General features: G+C 40.9%; 1 protein-coding gene across 10 annotated transcripts in view; it reads right to left on the bottom strand.

The window, feature by feature from the left end:
* FAM13A (family with sequence similarity 13 member A) overlaps nucleotides 1–16950 on the bottom strand; it is a 388793-nt gene that overhangs the window by 241935 nt on the left and 129908 nt on the right. The window lies entirely within an intron of this gene.

Below are 16950 nucleotides of genomic sequence, written 5' to 3'. Positions count from 1 at the left end.
CAGGAATATCTAGAATATATGTAAATACATGGAGACTGAATAAAAAGAAGGTCACTGAAGAAATCAAAAGAGAAATTAAAAAATTTCTGGAGATGAATGAAGACAACTATACAACATACCAAACTTAGGGAAACAGCAAAAGCAATGTTAAGAGGAAAGTGTATAGCAATGGTGCCTATATCAAGAAATTAGAAAGGCACAAAATACATGAGCTATTAGTGTATCACAAGGACCTAGAAAAACAATAGCAAACCAAACTCAAAACTAAGAGAAAAAACACATTAAAATCAGAGAATAAACAAAATTGTAACAATACAAAAGATCAGTGAAACAAAAAGCTGGTATTTTGAAAAAAAAAATAAACAAAATTGACACACCATTGGTCCAACTAACCCTCCCCCCCACCAAAAGAGGGAGAAGACCCAAATCAATAAAATTAGAGATAAAAAGGAAATATAACAGATATCACAGAAATAAAAGAAATCATCAGAAATTACTACAGAAAACTGTATACCAAATCAGGAAACCTAGAAGAAATGGAGAGATTCCTGGACACATGCAACTTACCTAAATTGAGCCATGAAGACATACAAATCCTAAACAGACCAATAACCAGGAAGACTGAATCAGGAATAAAGTCCCACCCAGCAAAGAAAAGCCCAGGACCAGATGGCTTCACTGCTGAATTCTACCATACATTTAAAGAAGAACTAATTCCAATTCTTCTCAAGCTATTTAAAACAATTGAAAGGGATGGAATCCTCACAAATTCTTTATATGAATCCAGCATCTCCTTAATTCCTAAAATACAACAGAAATACAACAGAGAAATGTAACTACAGACCAATTTCCCTCATGAACATAGATGCAAAAATCCTCAACAAAATACTAGCTGATAGAATCAAATGGCACATGAGAAAGATCATTCACCCAGACCAAGTGGGATTTGTCCCTGGTATGCAGGGTTGGTTCAACATTTGCAAATCAATGTGATACATCACATAAATAAATTGAAGAACAAAAACCATATGGTTATGTCAATAGATGCAGACAAAGCATTTGATAAAATACAATACCCTTTCATGATAAAAACTCTAAGAAAATTGGGTTTAGAAGGAAAATTCCTCAACACAATCAAAGCAATTTATGACAAACCCACAGCCAGCACCATATTGAATGGGGAAAAGCAGGAAGCATTCCCACTGAGATCTGGAACCAGAAAAGGATGCCCACTGTCATCACTGCTATGCAATATAGTCCTGGAAATTTTAGCCAGAGTCATTAGGCAAGAAAAAGAAATCAAAGAGATACAAATTAGGAAGGAGGAAGTCAAACTATCCCTATTTGCAGATGACCTGCTTCTATACATAGGGTACCCAAAAGACTCAACTAAGGGACAATTGGAACTCATAGAAGAGTTTGGTAAAGTAGCAGGATATAAAGTCAATACACAAAAATCAACTGCCCTAGTATACAGACAATGCCACGGCTGAGGAAAAACTTCTAAGATCAATCCCATTCACAATAGCTACAAAAAAAAATCAAAAACCTTCAAATGAATATAACAAGAGATGTCAAAGGTCTCTATGATGAGGATTACAAAATATTAATGAAAGAAATAGAAGACACAATAAATGGAAAAATCTTCTATGTTCATGATCTGGAAGAATCAATATCATCAAAATGTCCATACTACTAGCAATTTACAGATTCTGTGTGCTGCAAATCAAAATACTAAGGACATTCTTTTCAGAAATAGAAAATATGACAGTGAAATTCATATGGAAATACAGGAGACCCTGAATAGCTAAGGCAATCTGATACAACAAAACAAAGCTGGAGGCATCACAACACCAAATTTCAAGATATACCACAGGGCAGTTATAATTTAAACAGCCTGGTACTGGTACAAAAATAGATGAGTAGACCAATGGAGCAGAATAGAAATGTCAGAAATTAACCCATGTATCTACAAGCAATTTATTTTTGACAAAGGAGCTAAAATAAATTCCTGGGGCAAGGACAGTCTCTTCAACAAATGGTGCTGGGAAAACTGGATTTCCACATGCAGAAGTATGAAGTAAGACCCCTACCTTACACCTTACACAAAACCCACTCAAAGTGGATAAAGACCTAAATCTACGACCTGATACTATCAAATTATTAGAGAACATTGGGGAAACCATGCAAGATATTGGCATAGGCATAAGCAATCAATGCCAAAATTGAAAATGAGATTATATCATATTGAGAAGCTTCTGCACTGCAAAGGAAACATTCAGCAAAGTGAAGAGGCAACTGACAGAATGGGAGAAATTATTTGCAAACTACGCAACTGATAAAGGATTAATAACTAAAATATATAAAGAGCTTAAGAAACACAAAAACAACAAAACAAACAACCGAGTTAATAACTGGCCAAAGGACATAAACAGGCATTTTTCAAAAGAGGAACTCCAAATGGCCAACAGATACTTGAAAAAAGCTCAGGATCACTAGCCCTCAGGGAAATGAAAATCAAAACCATAATAAGGTTTCACCTCACCCCAGTTAGAATGGCTTTCATACAGAAATCAACAAACAACAAATGCTGGTGAGGATGTGGGGGGGAAAAGTACCCTAATCCACTGTTGGTGGGAACGTAAACTGTTACAGCCACTGTGGAAAACAGTATAGAGATACCTCAGAAGTCTAAACATAGACCTACCATATGACCCAGCCATCCCACACCTGGCAATTTACCCAAAGGAAATGAAATCAGCTTATGAAAGAGTTACCTGTATCCCATGATAATTGCAGCTCAATTCATAATAGCAAATATATGCAATCAACTCAAATGCCTTTCACATTAAGACTGCATAGGGGCCGGCATCCCATATGGGTGCCAGTTCAAGTCCCAGCTGCTCCTCTTCCCATCCAGCTCTCTGCTATAGCCTGGGATAGCAGCAGAAGATGGCCCATGGGAGACCTGGAAGAAGCTCTTGGCTCCTGCCTTCATATCAGCTCAGTTCTGGCCATTGCAGTCATTTGGGGAGTGAACCAGCAGAATGGAAGACCTCTCTCTCTCTCTCTCTCTCTCTCTGGCTCTACTTCTCTAACTCTTTCAAATAAATAAAATAATTCTTTAAAAAAATTAAGACTGCATAAAGAAATTATGGGATATATACACCAAGGAATACTACACAGTAGTAAAAAAAACAAGGTGAAATCCTGTCATCTGCCACAAAATCTGAGTGTGGCTGAAAGTGGAAACCATCATACTTAGTGAAATAAGCCAGTTTCCAAAGGACAAATACCATATGTTCTCTCTGATCTTTGATAACTAATAGTCACCTAAAAGGTAATCTATAGAAGTGAAATTAACACTTTGAGATTCAATGACTTTCAATAACCCTTGTCTTGACTCTTTAGGAACATTTTTTTTTTTTCATAAAACTTGGACCCTTTATTTAGTATAGAGTTAATTGTATGTGTATAAAGTTAATTGAAAATAGATCTGGGGGCTGGCACTGTGGCACAGTGGGTTAAAGCCACAGCCTTCAGCACTGGCATCTCACATGAGCACTGGTTCAAGTCCCAGCTGCTCCACTTCTGATCTAGCTCTCTGCTATGGCCTAGGAAAGCAGTAGAAGATGGCCCAAGTCCTGGGGCCCCTGCACCCTTGTGGGAGACCTGGAAGAAACTCCTGGCTTCTGGCTCCTGAATCCTGGCTTCAGATTGGCTCAGCTTTGGCTGTTGTCATTTCGGGAGTGAATTAGTGGATAGACGACCTCTCTCTCTCTCTGGCTCTACCTCTCTCTGTAACTCTTTCAAATAAATAAAATAAATCTTAAAATAAAGAAAGAAAGTAGATCTTAGTAAGAAATAAGAATGGGAAAAGGAGAGAGAGGAGGATGATGGGTAGGAGTGTGGGTGGAGGGGAAGCACAGTGAGAAGAATCACTATACTCCAAAAGTTGCATTTATGAAATGCATAAAGTGTGTATGCCTTAAATAAAAGGTTTCTGGGGGAAAATAGAGTAATAATTTGTCTTAAAAAACTTGATCATGGGGCCGGCGCTGTGGTGCACCATGTTAATCCTCCGCCTGTAGACGTCGGCATCCCATGTGGGCGTCGGTTCTAGTCCCGGTTGCTCGTCTTCCAGTCCAGCTCTCTGCTGTGGCCTGGGAAGGCAGTGGAGGATGGCCCAAGTGCTTGGGTCCCTGCCCACGTGGGAGACCGGGAAGTAGGACCTGGCTCCTGGCTTTGGATTGGTGCAGCTCTGGCCATTGCAGCCATTTGGGGAGTGAACCAAAGGAAGGAGGACCTTTCTCTCTCTCTCTCTGTCTCTCACTGTCTGTAACTCTGCCAAATAAATTAAAAAAATCTTTAAAAAAAAACTCACTCATTCACTTAACAAATAGTACCTACATTTGCAGAGAATAGGGATACAGAAAAACAAACCACCACCTTTGTGGCTCACGGTCTTCTAGTGGCATGAGAAAGCGGCAATGGCAAAAAGATACAGAGATAGATAAATGTACCAGCTTTCAGGTCAGTGCTGTGGCACAGTGGCTTAAGTCACTGTCTGCAGTGCCGGAATCTCATATGGGTATGGTTTGGGTCCCAGCTGCTTCACTTCTGATCCAGTTCCCTGCCAATGCACCTGAGTAAGCAGTGGAAGATGGCCCAAGTGCTTGGATCCCTGCACCCACTTGGGAACTCAGATGAAGCTTCTGGCTCCTGGCTTTGCGTCAGCCCAGCACTAGTGGTTGTGGCCATTTGGGGAGTGTACCAGCGGATGGAAGATCTCCGTCTCTGTCTCTTCCTTTCTCTTTAATTCTGATTTTCAAATAAATAAATAAATCTTTTAAAAACAATGTACTAACTCTCAAATGTGATTGGATTGCCTACACAGATACCTAACGGGCTAATTAAATAGAAACTTCAGCTTGGTCCATTTTAGAAGAGGACAAAAATAGGTTTTTATGGTAATGCTATTTTACCTCCCTTCAGAATACACAGATGTTATTATATGTCAAAGCAGTATGAATTAAGTAAGTAATAAAACATAAAGGATCACTATAACTATTAAATCAGTAATGTATAGACTACTGATATAAAGATGTTTACAACATATTTAAACGATAAAGTTAGTAAGAATAACATGTGTAGATATTTCTTTTATGTAAAAAATGCATTTAAATTTCTCTGTACAGATTTCCACACAAATATTCAGAAAAATGCCAATACAGTTTCTACTTTTTGTGTTTTTATGGTTTTAATTATTTATATATAATAAATGTATTTATTTATCAAATGTAATTATGTTATATGTATTTATTAAAGAATTCATTATGTCTTTGGAAGGAGGAGCAACAGATAGAGGGGGAAGGAGGGACAAAGAGATATCTTCCATTTGCTGGTTCACTTCCCAAATGACGACAGCCAGGTCCGGGCCAGGGTGAACCAGGGGCCAGGTCTCATCAGGGTCTCCCACATGGGCGGCTGGGGCCCAACTACGTGGGCCATCACCCACTGCCTTTCTAGGTACATCAGTGTGAAGACGGATCAGAAGCTAGGACTCAGGCACTGCAATACAGGATGCTAGGGTTGCAAGCAGCAGTTTAAACACCCTATTTTAATTATTTATAAGGAGAAAGTACATGCAAATTTATGCTTCTGCGAAGCTTCACAATCTGATAACATATCGTTACCTCGCCCAAACCAAACAACTCCTAATAAGATGTTCCCTTGTTCCACACAAACAGGTTGGCCACCCAAAGAGAGATTACTAATACTCTACCGTCTCACTTGCAATCTTTTAAATAAAGATGAGGTGATAATTTCATTTCAGGGTTACCTGTAACAATTCATCTTTCACTAGTAAATAGGCACAACTAAACATCAAACTGTATGCTTAACATAAATGGTTTTTGTGAAAAAGTAAGCACAAACTGTGAAAGGTAAGAAAGTACTTTTACTCCTCAGGAGTAAGTGGCATTCCTAATACATCATTCTTTTGGGAACCAAAAGAATCTATGTTCTTCTCTTTAAAAAAAAAGATTTTATTGATTTGAAAAGTAGACACACACACACACACACACACACGGGGTCAGGGGAGAGAGACAGAGAGATCTTCCGGCTAGTGGTTCATTCCCGAAATGATCTCAATGCTTGGGCTGGGACAGGCCGAAGCCAAGAGCCTGGAACTCCATCTGGGTCTCCCACATGGGTGGTAGGAGGCCAAGTACTTGAGCCATCTTTTGCAGACACACTACCAGGGAGCTGGATTGGAAGCAGAGCAGTTGGGATGCAAATGGGTGCTCTGGTATGGGATGACAGCATTGCAGGTGGTGGCCTAACCTACTGCGCCAGAACACCAGCCCACCAGCCCTAACCTACTTCTTGTTCTTTTTCTTTTCTTAAAAATTTATTTGAAAGGCAGAATTACATATATAGACAGGCACAGACAGACCTTCCATCCACCAACTCATTCCCCAAGTAGCCACAACAGCTGGAGCTGGGCCAGGCTGAAGCTAGGAGTCAGGAGCTTCTCCCAGGTGTCCCAAGTGGGTGGCAGGGGCCTAAACACTTGGGCCATCTTCTGTTGCTTTCCCAGGCACCTTAGCAGGGAAGTGTATCAGAAGTGGAGCCACTGGGTCTTAAACCAGCACCCATATGGGATGCCAGCGTTGCAGGTAACAGCTTTACCCACTGCGCCAGATCACTAGCCCCAATATACTTATTCTTAAGCCAACTAAATCAAAATCAGTTTTCTGACAGTGGTAAAAATTAAGTTGTATGATAATTTCCTTAAATAATATGTTTAACCTTAAAATGTCACTAATAAGTATTAATAAATGCGTTATTTCTATCTTTAGAGAATGGCTGGGAATATCCCCAGATTTTATTATAGTCTAGTTGGCTAGGGACTCATTTCAAAAGCTTTTCTTAAAAACCATATATTTCATAGCCCCTTTTTTATACACCTCATGGACCAGTCTACTAGTTTGTGCTAAAACTTATAAATAACATGGTAAGATATCCATGTCCTTCAGAATATACCATCCCCACATGGAGGGCGTTTCAAGCTTGCAGATATGCACTCTAATAGACACAGACGGTAAATGGATCACTCAGTGGCATGCCAGCGAAGAAATGAAAGCACACTGTAAACCATTGGTGTACAGTACACTCCCAGGCATGTCCGATGGAACAACGGCACCAAGGAAACAGAGAAGCCATAAACAACTTCCCATGTGCCAAAAATCTCAGCAGGTTTGATTTCCATTCAATGCAAACAAAAAATTTCCTGAACAGTCAACAAGAAATTAAGGCAGCTGCAGTTTGCCTAGTTAGGTTAGGCAACAGGATACGGTGATAGGGTATATTTGCATATCTTTCATATGACCGAGAACAACCAAAATAGTTAATTTAATCCGTATGTTAACAGTGGGCTTAATGCAATCCAACAAATATTTACCAAATATCAGACAGTGCCAAGTGTATGAGCAAGATAGCACCTGTCCCACAGGAGTTTATATCATGGACTAGCGCTTAAGAACATTATGTAACTATCCTAATTAATAGATTATTTCCATAAAGACGGTACAAACTAGAGCAAGGTAGGTCACAAGGACTGGGAATCATTCTGTATCTAATGGTGGGTGGGTGGGTGGTCTGTTGTTTGTTTGGGGTTAAAAGTATTATTGGGAAAGCCCTCCTAGAAGAGGTAGTACTTGATAAAGTACTTGATAAGTAACGGCTGAGTGACAATTATGGTTTTCAGAAGTCCTTCCACGGAGAGGTTCTGTGACTCATGTCTACTGGATGGTGCTCTCCGTGGAAGGACTTCTGAAAACCATAATTGTCACTCAGCCGTTACTTATCAAGTACTTTATCAGCACTAGGTCATTCCTCCCTTTCAGAAAAAAAAAAGCCTTTTACCTAGGGAGAAACATAAAAAGGAAACGTGACTGTCAGCTATTCACAGAGTAACTCCAAGGCAAACCAAAGTAGACTGGGTTTGTTGCCTGGGTACACAGTCCTCCTAACCCTGAACATTCCACTGTTAAAAAAGAATATACTAGATTTCTCTCTCCATTAAAGAAAATATTACTCTTGACATAAATTCAAACAATGGGGAAGACTGAAAAGTAAACATCAAGGGGCAGGTGCTGTGGCGCAGTGGGTTAATGCCCTGGCCTGAAGCCCTGGTATCCCATATGGATGCCGGTTCAAGACCGGCTGCTCCATTTCCAATCCAGCTCTCTGCTATGGTGTGGGAAGGCAGTGGAGGATAGTCCAAGTCCTTAGGCCCCTGCACCTGTGTGGGAGACCTGGAGGAGGCTCCTGGTTCCTGGCTTTGGATTGGCACAGCTCTGGCCTTTGCGGCCAATTGGGGAGTGAACCATTGGATGGAGGACCTCTCTCTCTCTCTCTACGTAGCTCTGACTTTCAAATAAATTGATTAATTAAAAAAAATAAGGCTGATGCCAACTTAAAAAAAAAGACCTCTCTCCCTGACTCTACCTCTCTCTGTAACTCTTTCAAAGAAATAAAATAATTTTAAAAAGTAAACATCAATCCATTTAGAACATGATGAAGAAAAAAATGTTCAAATTCTATAACTACCTAAAACACCAATAAGTAAACTGTATACAGATGGCCCTCAACATTCAATTGGGTTATCCTCCAGATAAACCTACTATAATTTGAAAATGTCATAAGTGGAAAATGCAAGCTACACACCAGTGCTGCCAAACATCCTAGCTTAGCAACACAGCACCCTGAAGAGTTTGGGTCATTGACTCTCAGGATCGCAGGGCTCGCTGGGTGCTGAGACTGCCACAGCCCAGCACTGCCACAGCGTATCCTGCCGATACGGCCTAGGCCTACGATCTGGCCTAGGGAAAGGCCAGAATTTCAAAACAAAATGTGGTTTATATTGAATGCTTCTTGCACTTGCACCATCATGACGCTTAGGACTTGGAATGGCGTGTGTATGGGATGTTGGCAATGCAGGCGGCAGCTTAACCTGCTGCACCACAGCTCCAGTCCCTCATTCTACTTTCTGTTCCTGTGAATTTGACAACTTGGCATGCCTGCTCACCTTTTTGAAATTACCTTATTTGGCATGATGCCTTCAAATGTCATCCACACTGTGATGTTACACAATTCCCTTCCTATGTACTACATTTATTTATCCATTCATGTATAAACAGACACTTGAGTTGTCACCACCACCTGGCTATTGTAATGTTGCTAGAAACACAGATGTGCAAAGATCTCCTCCTTTTGATTCTGCTATCAACTCTTTTGAATGTTGGATCATAACTCATGTGGGAGACCCAGAGGAGGCTCCTAGATCCTGGCTTTGGATTGGCCCAGTTCTAGCCATTGTGGCCATTTGGGGAGTGAATAGGCAGTTGGAAGATTCTCTCCCTCTGCCTCTGCCTTTCAAATATATAAATAAATCTTTTTAAAAATTCTAATTGAATAGACTATTAATAAAGTATCAATTCATTCTGAGTAACTGCTTACCTGAAAATAATTAAATACCTTGTGGGCTACATTCCTCCTTTCTTTTCCCAGAATATTAGAAATAAAATTAATCCTTTACATTTATGCATTCTTTCATCAAATATGCACTGAGGGCCTACAATGTGGTAGGCTTGGTGTGATAGGCATCAAAAGCAAGAAAAATATGCAACTGAAGTCCCCTCTTGCTTTTCTCCTGCTATAGTCAAGGAATTACAGAATAAGGGGGGACCGTGGTTATTAATCCTGTTATGTAGAAGCTGGCCTTTCCCTAACTATGCCCAGTAGAGAACTCTTCTTATTTCTTCATTTCATTTATTATCTACTTTATTATTAATTAATTCTAGGATGTAAGATCAATTGAAGTTGAATCCTGGATATGAATATTGTGACGGTTTGCATATTTAGCTTAATTTAAGGTGCAATGCTGCTTAAGGGGTGTGCCTTATCTTTGCTCATCATAGAAATAGAAAAAGTTCCATGTGACTTATAGCACAGCAAAGATGTCTGCCAGAACAGCGGGAAGAGAATCAGTGGGACAAGTACTATACTTTCATGATTTAGAAAAGCAAACTATTTCAACAAACAGTCAGTTATTCCCACTGTGGACAGGGGTGGGTAATAGGGGAGAAGGGAACTGAAATTCTTTTGGAGACTAGGTTGTCACGAGGAGTTTTGTGTATATTTTTGTGGGTGTCAAGTCTCTGTATATAGTGCCTAGTGGTGCCCCATGGAGGACACAGATGGTATGGTGTATACTCTGCACACTTACAGTCCATTGTCACACTTATGGTCCTGTTTACTCCTTTGCGTGTCGACTAAGGGTTTGTTGACCAAAGGTGGGAGGCTGGGAAGGCCCCTGGGTCCAATGGCCCAGGCAGAAAGATAATATAAACTCATTACTTGCATTATCTCAGATACAATGTGGCAGCATCAGGACTTCAGATGCCTTAGTTATTAAAAGTACATTAAACTCTTGGCCACATCACCTGCTTGCAAATAAAGGTCACCATCTGTTAAGAAAATCTTTTTCTCCTGTTTGCTCACCGGGCACACCCCTTTCTTAAGATTCAACTTCATACTACTTATGGTCTGCACAGTTGGGGCCAAGGGTGGGTGTGGGCTGGACAGCCACCATTGCAGAACATAGCAAGGATAAAAATACTAAGGTCAGTAGCCAGGCAGAATTGATTGGTTGAAAAAGCTTTCTAGCTCTGGCCCCGAGCTACAGTGAGGCTTAGCCGAAGTGAGGCTACTGTGATTACTCGGGAATGGAACATTTGGCTTCCAACTTAGAACACTTGGCAGTGGTCCTCATTTTTCTCCCTGCCCTGTATGCCTGAGGGCGTACACACTATCCTCTCTCAGCAGCAGGGGAGTCACTTGGGTATTTGAGGCTTCCATTCTCTCTCCTTTTCTCCCTCGCCACTACCCCAAATTTCTTACTCCATATCCCTGCCCCTTTCTCCTTTTCTAGCAAAGGGAGTGCTTAAACTCCAGGATAAAAAGCACTAAGCAATTGTCTTCATTGCTTTTTTAAAAGTAGCAAGTGGCACTAATTTTACCTCTGCATCCTCCAACTATTATTTATATATTTTTTAAAGCTTATAGTACTCTCCGGAACCTCAATGTCATATAGAGTAAAACCCGCCTCTGCCATCACAGGAGCACACATTTTCACTCAGAGGACATGAAATCACCGCAAACAAATTAAATAAAAAGGTCATCAATATAAAAGGTGTTCCAAAGAGATCATAAGATTCAATGCTGCAGGTTATTAGTGATAACAGTAATTAACACTTAAAGAGACATCACTTCCATAGTCGCTCATTTGACCCTATACTTAAGACAAGGCTCTTATATTAAATACAGGAAATTGTGGATCAGAAAAAGTTAAGTGACATGTCCAGGTAGCAGAGTTCATCAGTGGCAAAGATTGGACTCCATCTCGAGTCTAATCCCAGGGAGGCCCTTGATCATTTCTTTTTCTCCTTCTTTTTAAATCCTAGAGGCAGGAAGACAGAGAGATGAGAAGAAAGAGAAGGAGCTCCCACCTGTTGGTTCAGTCCCCCAAATGCCTGCAACAGCAAGGACTGGGGCAGGCCAAAGAAGCTGAGGACTCAACCCAGATCTCCCTCATGGGTGGCAGGGACCATTCGAGCTGTTCCAGGGTACACACTGGCAGGAAGCTGCAATGTGGAGCCAGAGCCAGGAATCGAACCCCAAGCACTCAGAATACAGATATCATAAGCAGTATCTAACCACTGTACAAACACCCACCCATACACCCATACACTTTTTTTTTTACAGGCAGAGTTAGACAGTGAGAGAGAGAGAGACAGAGACAGAGAAAGGTCTTCCTTCCGTTGGTTCACCCCCCCCCCCCACAAATGGCCGCCACGGCCAGTGCGCTGCACCCATCTGAAGCCAGGAGCCAGGTGCTTCCTCCTGGTCTCCCATGAGGGTGCAGGGTCCAAGCACTTGGGCCATCCTCCACTGCCTTCCTGGGCCACAGCAGAGAGCTGGACTGGAAGAGGAGCAACCAGGACTAGAACCCAGTGCCCCAACCAGGACTAGAACCCAGGGTGCCAGTGCCGCAGGTGGAAGATTAGCCTAGTGAATAGCGGCGCCAGCCTCACACACTGTTTTCTAATAATGGATGGATGGATAGGCCAGGCATAGGAGTCAGCAGGGGAAGCTTCCTGGAGGATGCTGGCTGCCAGCTTCATCCACAAAAAGGTTCAAGTCGAAAGAAGGGAGAGAACAAGGGCACTTCCAACTGCAAGAAAGGTGGGAACAGTGTGTGCAAGTGCGTTACCTGCCACTTTTCAAAAACACAGGCTTGGTCTCTGTGGAATATGCCAAGCTTACTGCCATCTTTTTTTTTTTTTTTTTAAGAGTTAGAGAGAGACAGACACAGAGAGGAATGTGGAGTCATATTCTTCACCTCCCTAAGACACATGTTTTGGTGCCCACAGTGTCACCAGTTTACGTGCCTTAAATCGTTCTTTCACACCATGTTTTCCATTAGGCTTCAATCTAGCAATTTAAGGTTCTCTTCCACACAGCTCAGCAGGTATTACTTTATGTGTATGACATACAAGGGTATTTCAAAATGTTCATGGAAAACAAAATGTAAAAGGCAAGCTTACTCTGGTGCAAAAATTTTTTGGAAATCCATGTAACTAGGAGTCTTTAAAATTTTCATGAAAAAAAATTGTTATGAAAAAATTACACCTGGGCAGGTGCTGTGGCATAGAGGGCAAACTGCAGCCTGCAATGCCGGCATCTCATATGGGTGTCGGTTTGAGTCCCAGCTGCTCCACTTGCGATCCTGGGAAAGCAGTAGAAGTGGCCCAAATCCTTGGGCTCCTGCACCCACATGGAGACCTGGAAGAAGCTCCTGGCTTCAGATTGTCTCAGCTCTGGCTGTTCTGGCCAACTGGGTAGTGAACCAGTGGATAGAAGACCTCTTCCTCTGCCTCTGCCTTTCTGTGTAACTCTGACTTTCAAATAAATAATCTTCTAAAAAAATTTATGCCTGGATTTTACTTTTTTTGGCTCTACAATCAATGTCTTTTAATTCCATTGTCCACAGACTTTTTTTTTTTAAAAAAGATGTATTTGTTTATTTGAAAGGCAGAGTTAGAGACAGGCAGAGGCAGAGAGAGAGAGAGAATGTTCTTCTACCCGCTGATTCACTCCCCAAATGGCTGTGATGGCCAGAGCTGGACTGATCTGAAGGAAGGAGCCTAGAGCTTCTTGCTGGTCTCCCATGAGGGTATAGTGGTCCAAGGACTTGGGCCATCTTCTACTGCTTTCCTAGGCCACAGCAGAGAGCTGGATTGGAAGAGGAGCAGCTAAGACTTGAACCAGGGCACATATGGGATGCTGGCACAGCAGGCAGTAGCTTTACCCACTGTACCACAGTGCCAGCCCCTTACTGCTATCTTTGAAACTGTACTCTAGGAGATGCCTCTCATAGGAAAATATAGTAACAAAAAGTGACACCTATTGAGTGGCACCAGGTACAGGGACTTCACACGTTCCATCTCCATAAGGAAGATAAGGATGTGATGCTCTTTTACAGATGAGAGAACCGTCAGGAAAGGCAAGGAAACCTTTTGAGGGTATACGGTGAGCAAACAGCTGGAACCCAGCCAGTCTGCACTGTGAAGCTCCTGTTAGCCTGCTCACACTTGTGCCCTTTGCTGGGCTGGTTCTTGTGCATCAAATCTCCATGTAAAGGATACTTCACAGAAAGCCCAGCTCTGAACTCCCAGTGAAGGTGGCCACCCAGGCTCTTGCTATCATTCATATATATGTCATATCATATCATATCATATCATATCATATCATATCATATCATATCATATCATCTAGCTCAGTCATATAGCAGAGTCTACCAGAGAGCTGGCACTCAATAAATATTTGCTGAATGAATGAGGACTCTGAACATGCGATAAAATGACCAGAATATTAGAGCTGTAAGGTAACTCTGAGATAATTCATTTCATCTTCTTCTATGTTGCATGAAGAGACACAAAATAATTAGCCACATAGTAGTAAAGCAAGAACCTCCTAACCACCAGCTCTCTCCTTGTTAAGATTTTTTTTTTTTGCTTCACACTTTAAGAGATTTTTCTAACAGTATATATATTTTTTAAGATTTATTCATTTGAAAGGCAGAATTACAGAGGGAGAAAGAATAGGAAAGAATGACAGAGAGATCTTCCATCTGCTGATTCATTCCCCACATGACTGTAACAGCTGGGACAGGGTCAGGTCAAAGCCAAAAGCTGGGAACTCCACCTGCATTTCCCATGTGGGTGGCAAGAACTCAAGTACTTGAGCCATCACCTGTTGCCTTCCAGGCACATTAGCAGGAAGACAGATTGAGAACCAAGTAGCCAGGATTTGAACCAGGCACTCCTATATGGTATATGGGTGTCTAAAAGTGGCAGTTTAACCTTCTGTGCCACAATACCCTCTTCCTCCCCTAACCGTGTATTTTCAATCAAAGTTTGATGATAGAGGCCCTTTGTCATGCTTCATAAAAAGAAAGACCATTAAGAAACTAAAAGTCAGGATCAGCATTGTGGCATAGCAGGTAAAGCTGCCACCTGCCACACCAATATCCCATATGGGCTCCTGTTTTATGTCCTGGCTGTTCCGCTTCCAGTCTAGCTCTCTGCTAAGGGCCTGGGGAAAGCAGCATAAAATGGTCCAGGTCTTTTAGCCCCTACTACCTTTGTGGGAGACCCTGAAGAAATTCCTGGCTCCTGGCTTCAGCCTGGTCCAGTGCTGGTTGTTGGGACCATCTAGGGAGTGAACCAACAGATGGAAGATCTCTCTACCTCTCCCTTTCTGTAACACTTTCAAATAAGTCAAGTAACACTTTCAAGTAAGCAAATGGATCTTTCTTTTAAAAGAAACTATAAGCCATGAATATAGGAAGATGGCTCATTTTATGCATACTGCATTTGAGTAAGTGCAACTGATAACAAAAATAACCAAAAAGTAAAATGGCTAAGAGGTTCATTAGCACTTTGTTCCTCTCTGAAGTCATTTTCAAGAGAAGAGTTACAAAAATAATCATCTTGGGTATTCTTAATATTATTTTAACTAAAAATATAGGCTAGTCTTGACACCATCAATATATTCAATTTTCTTGTAGTCCAGAGTGTATGGTATAGCTAAACAAAACCCACGCAAAAAGCTCAGTACCAGGCCTTGTGCTTCCAATTTTATCAGCACATTATCATGATTGTGAGTATTGAAGTAGACTTCAAAAAGTAAATGGAAAACTGAATCAAAAAGTAAGCATATTTTAGTGCAAAAATTTTTTGAAGTTGTGCACAATTTTTCATAACATACATTTTTCATGAACTGTTTTGAAGGCTATGTAAGTACAGGTAGTGGCGTCTCTGTATCTATGAATTTCGCATCCACGGATTCAACCAACTGAAGACTGAAACTACAAAAAAAAAATGTTTTGGTAATGAAAAGGTATACTTTTTTCCTTGTCATTTTTCTAAAAACAATATAGCATGACAGTATGAACATAGTATATCTTTTAGGGATAAGTAATCTAGAGATAATTTAAAATGAATGGGATGATTGCACAGGTTATATGCAAATATGACAGCATTTCATAGAAGGGACCTGAACGCCTGTGGACTTTTATATCCATAGGGATCTTGAAACTTCTCCATAGACACTGAGGGACAACTGTATATAAACACTCATATATGTATTCATATACAAGCAACCATCACATAAGACAGCTAATATCATTATCACTGCCCTATAGATGAAGAAATAAAGCATGGAGAAGTTAAATAACTTGACCAAGATCTGGCTCTTGGGAAATAATGGAACCAGGTTAGAAGCAAAGCCATTTGGCTATACTATCTTCCTACCAAAAATTATACAAAAAATGAACCACTAGTCTTACTGCATCTTAATTTATCACCAAATTGTTCCCATAAACCCCACTAAATTAATTGTCTAAGTTTACAATGAAGGATAAATTGTAAAGATTTATTTATTTGAAAGAGTTATAGAGAGGGAGACACACACAAACAACATAGAGGTGGCCGGGATAGAGAGAGAGACAGAAGGAGGGAGGGAGGAAGAGAGAAAGGGAGAGAGAATCTCACATCTGCTGGTTCACTACTCAGATGGTTGCAAATGGCCAGGGCTGGGCCAGGCCAGAGCCAGGAGATTCATCCAGGTCTCCCACATGGTGGCAGGGGCCCAAACACTTGGGCCATCCTCTACTGCTTTCCCAGGCCATTAGCAGAGAGCTGGATCAGAAGTGGAGTAGCCAGGCCATGAAACGATGCCCATATTAGATTCCAGCATCACAGACAGTTGCTTACCCCACTACACCACAACACTGGCTCCAAGAAGGGATACATTTTTGTTTATTAGTAACATCAGAGAGAAATGACCATTCTTATTTTAAAGATTCTATTAATCTTTACCTGTGAATGGGCTCCCTGTTATTTCTGCTTAATTCTTTAGTAACATAAGCAACTTAATTTTCTACCTGAGGTCAATCTAACATAAAAATATTGGTATAAACAATGTAGACAGCAAATATGTCATCTAACGTTTAATCTCCTCTTCTATAGAACTCATCACATACTAAGTCCTTATTCATTTATGTAAAACTTTGGGACCTGAAACCAGAAAATAAAACCTATTTGCATGTTTCCTCTTTTATTCTCTAATCGAAAACAAAGGATGCATGATTTAACAAAGACTGAAAATATTTGGGAAAAATTAAGAATTATGAGTACAATTAAAAATTGAATCAGCCACAATTTGTATTAAAATATCTTAAAATGAACACCAATTCTAGAAAGAGGATTCTTTTCCAGGCCGAGATATAAAAGTTTCTTTTTCTTGCATAACTTCATG

The sequence above is a fragment of the Oryctolagus cuniculus genome, chromosome 8 (assembly GCF_051225735.1).
Source record: "Oryctolagus cuniculus isolate XC-2025 breed Fujian yellow rabbit chromosome 8, ASM5122573v1, whole genome shotgun sequence".
NCBI classification, from domain to species: Eukaryota; Metazoa; Chordata; class Mammalia; order Lagomorpha; family Leporidae; genus Oryctolagus; species Oryctolagus cuniculus.
This window is presented reverse-complemented; position numbering and strand designations above follow the sequence as displayed.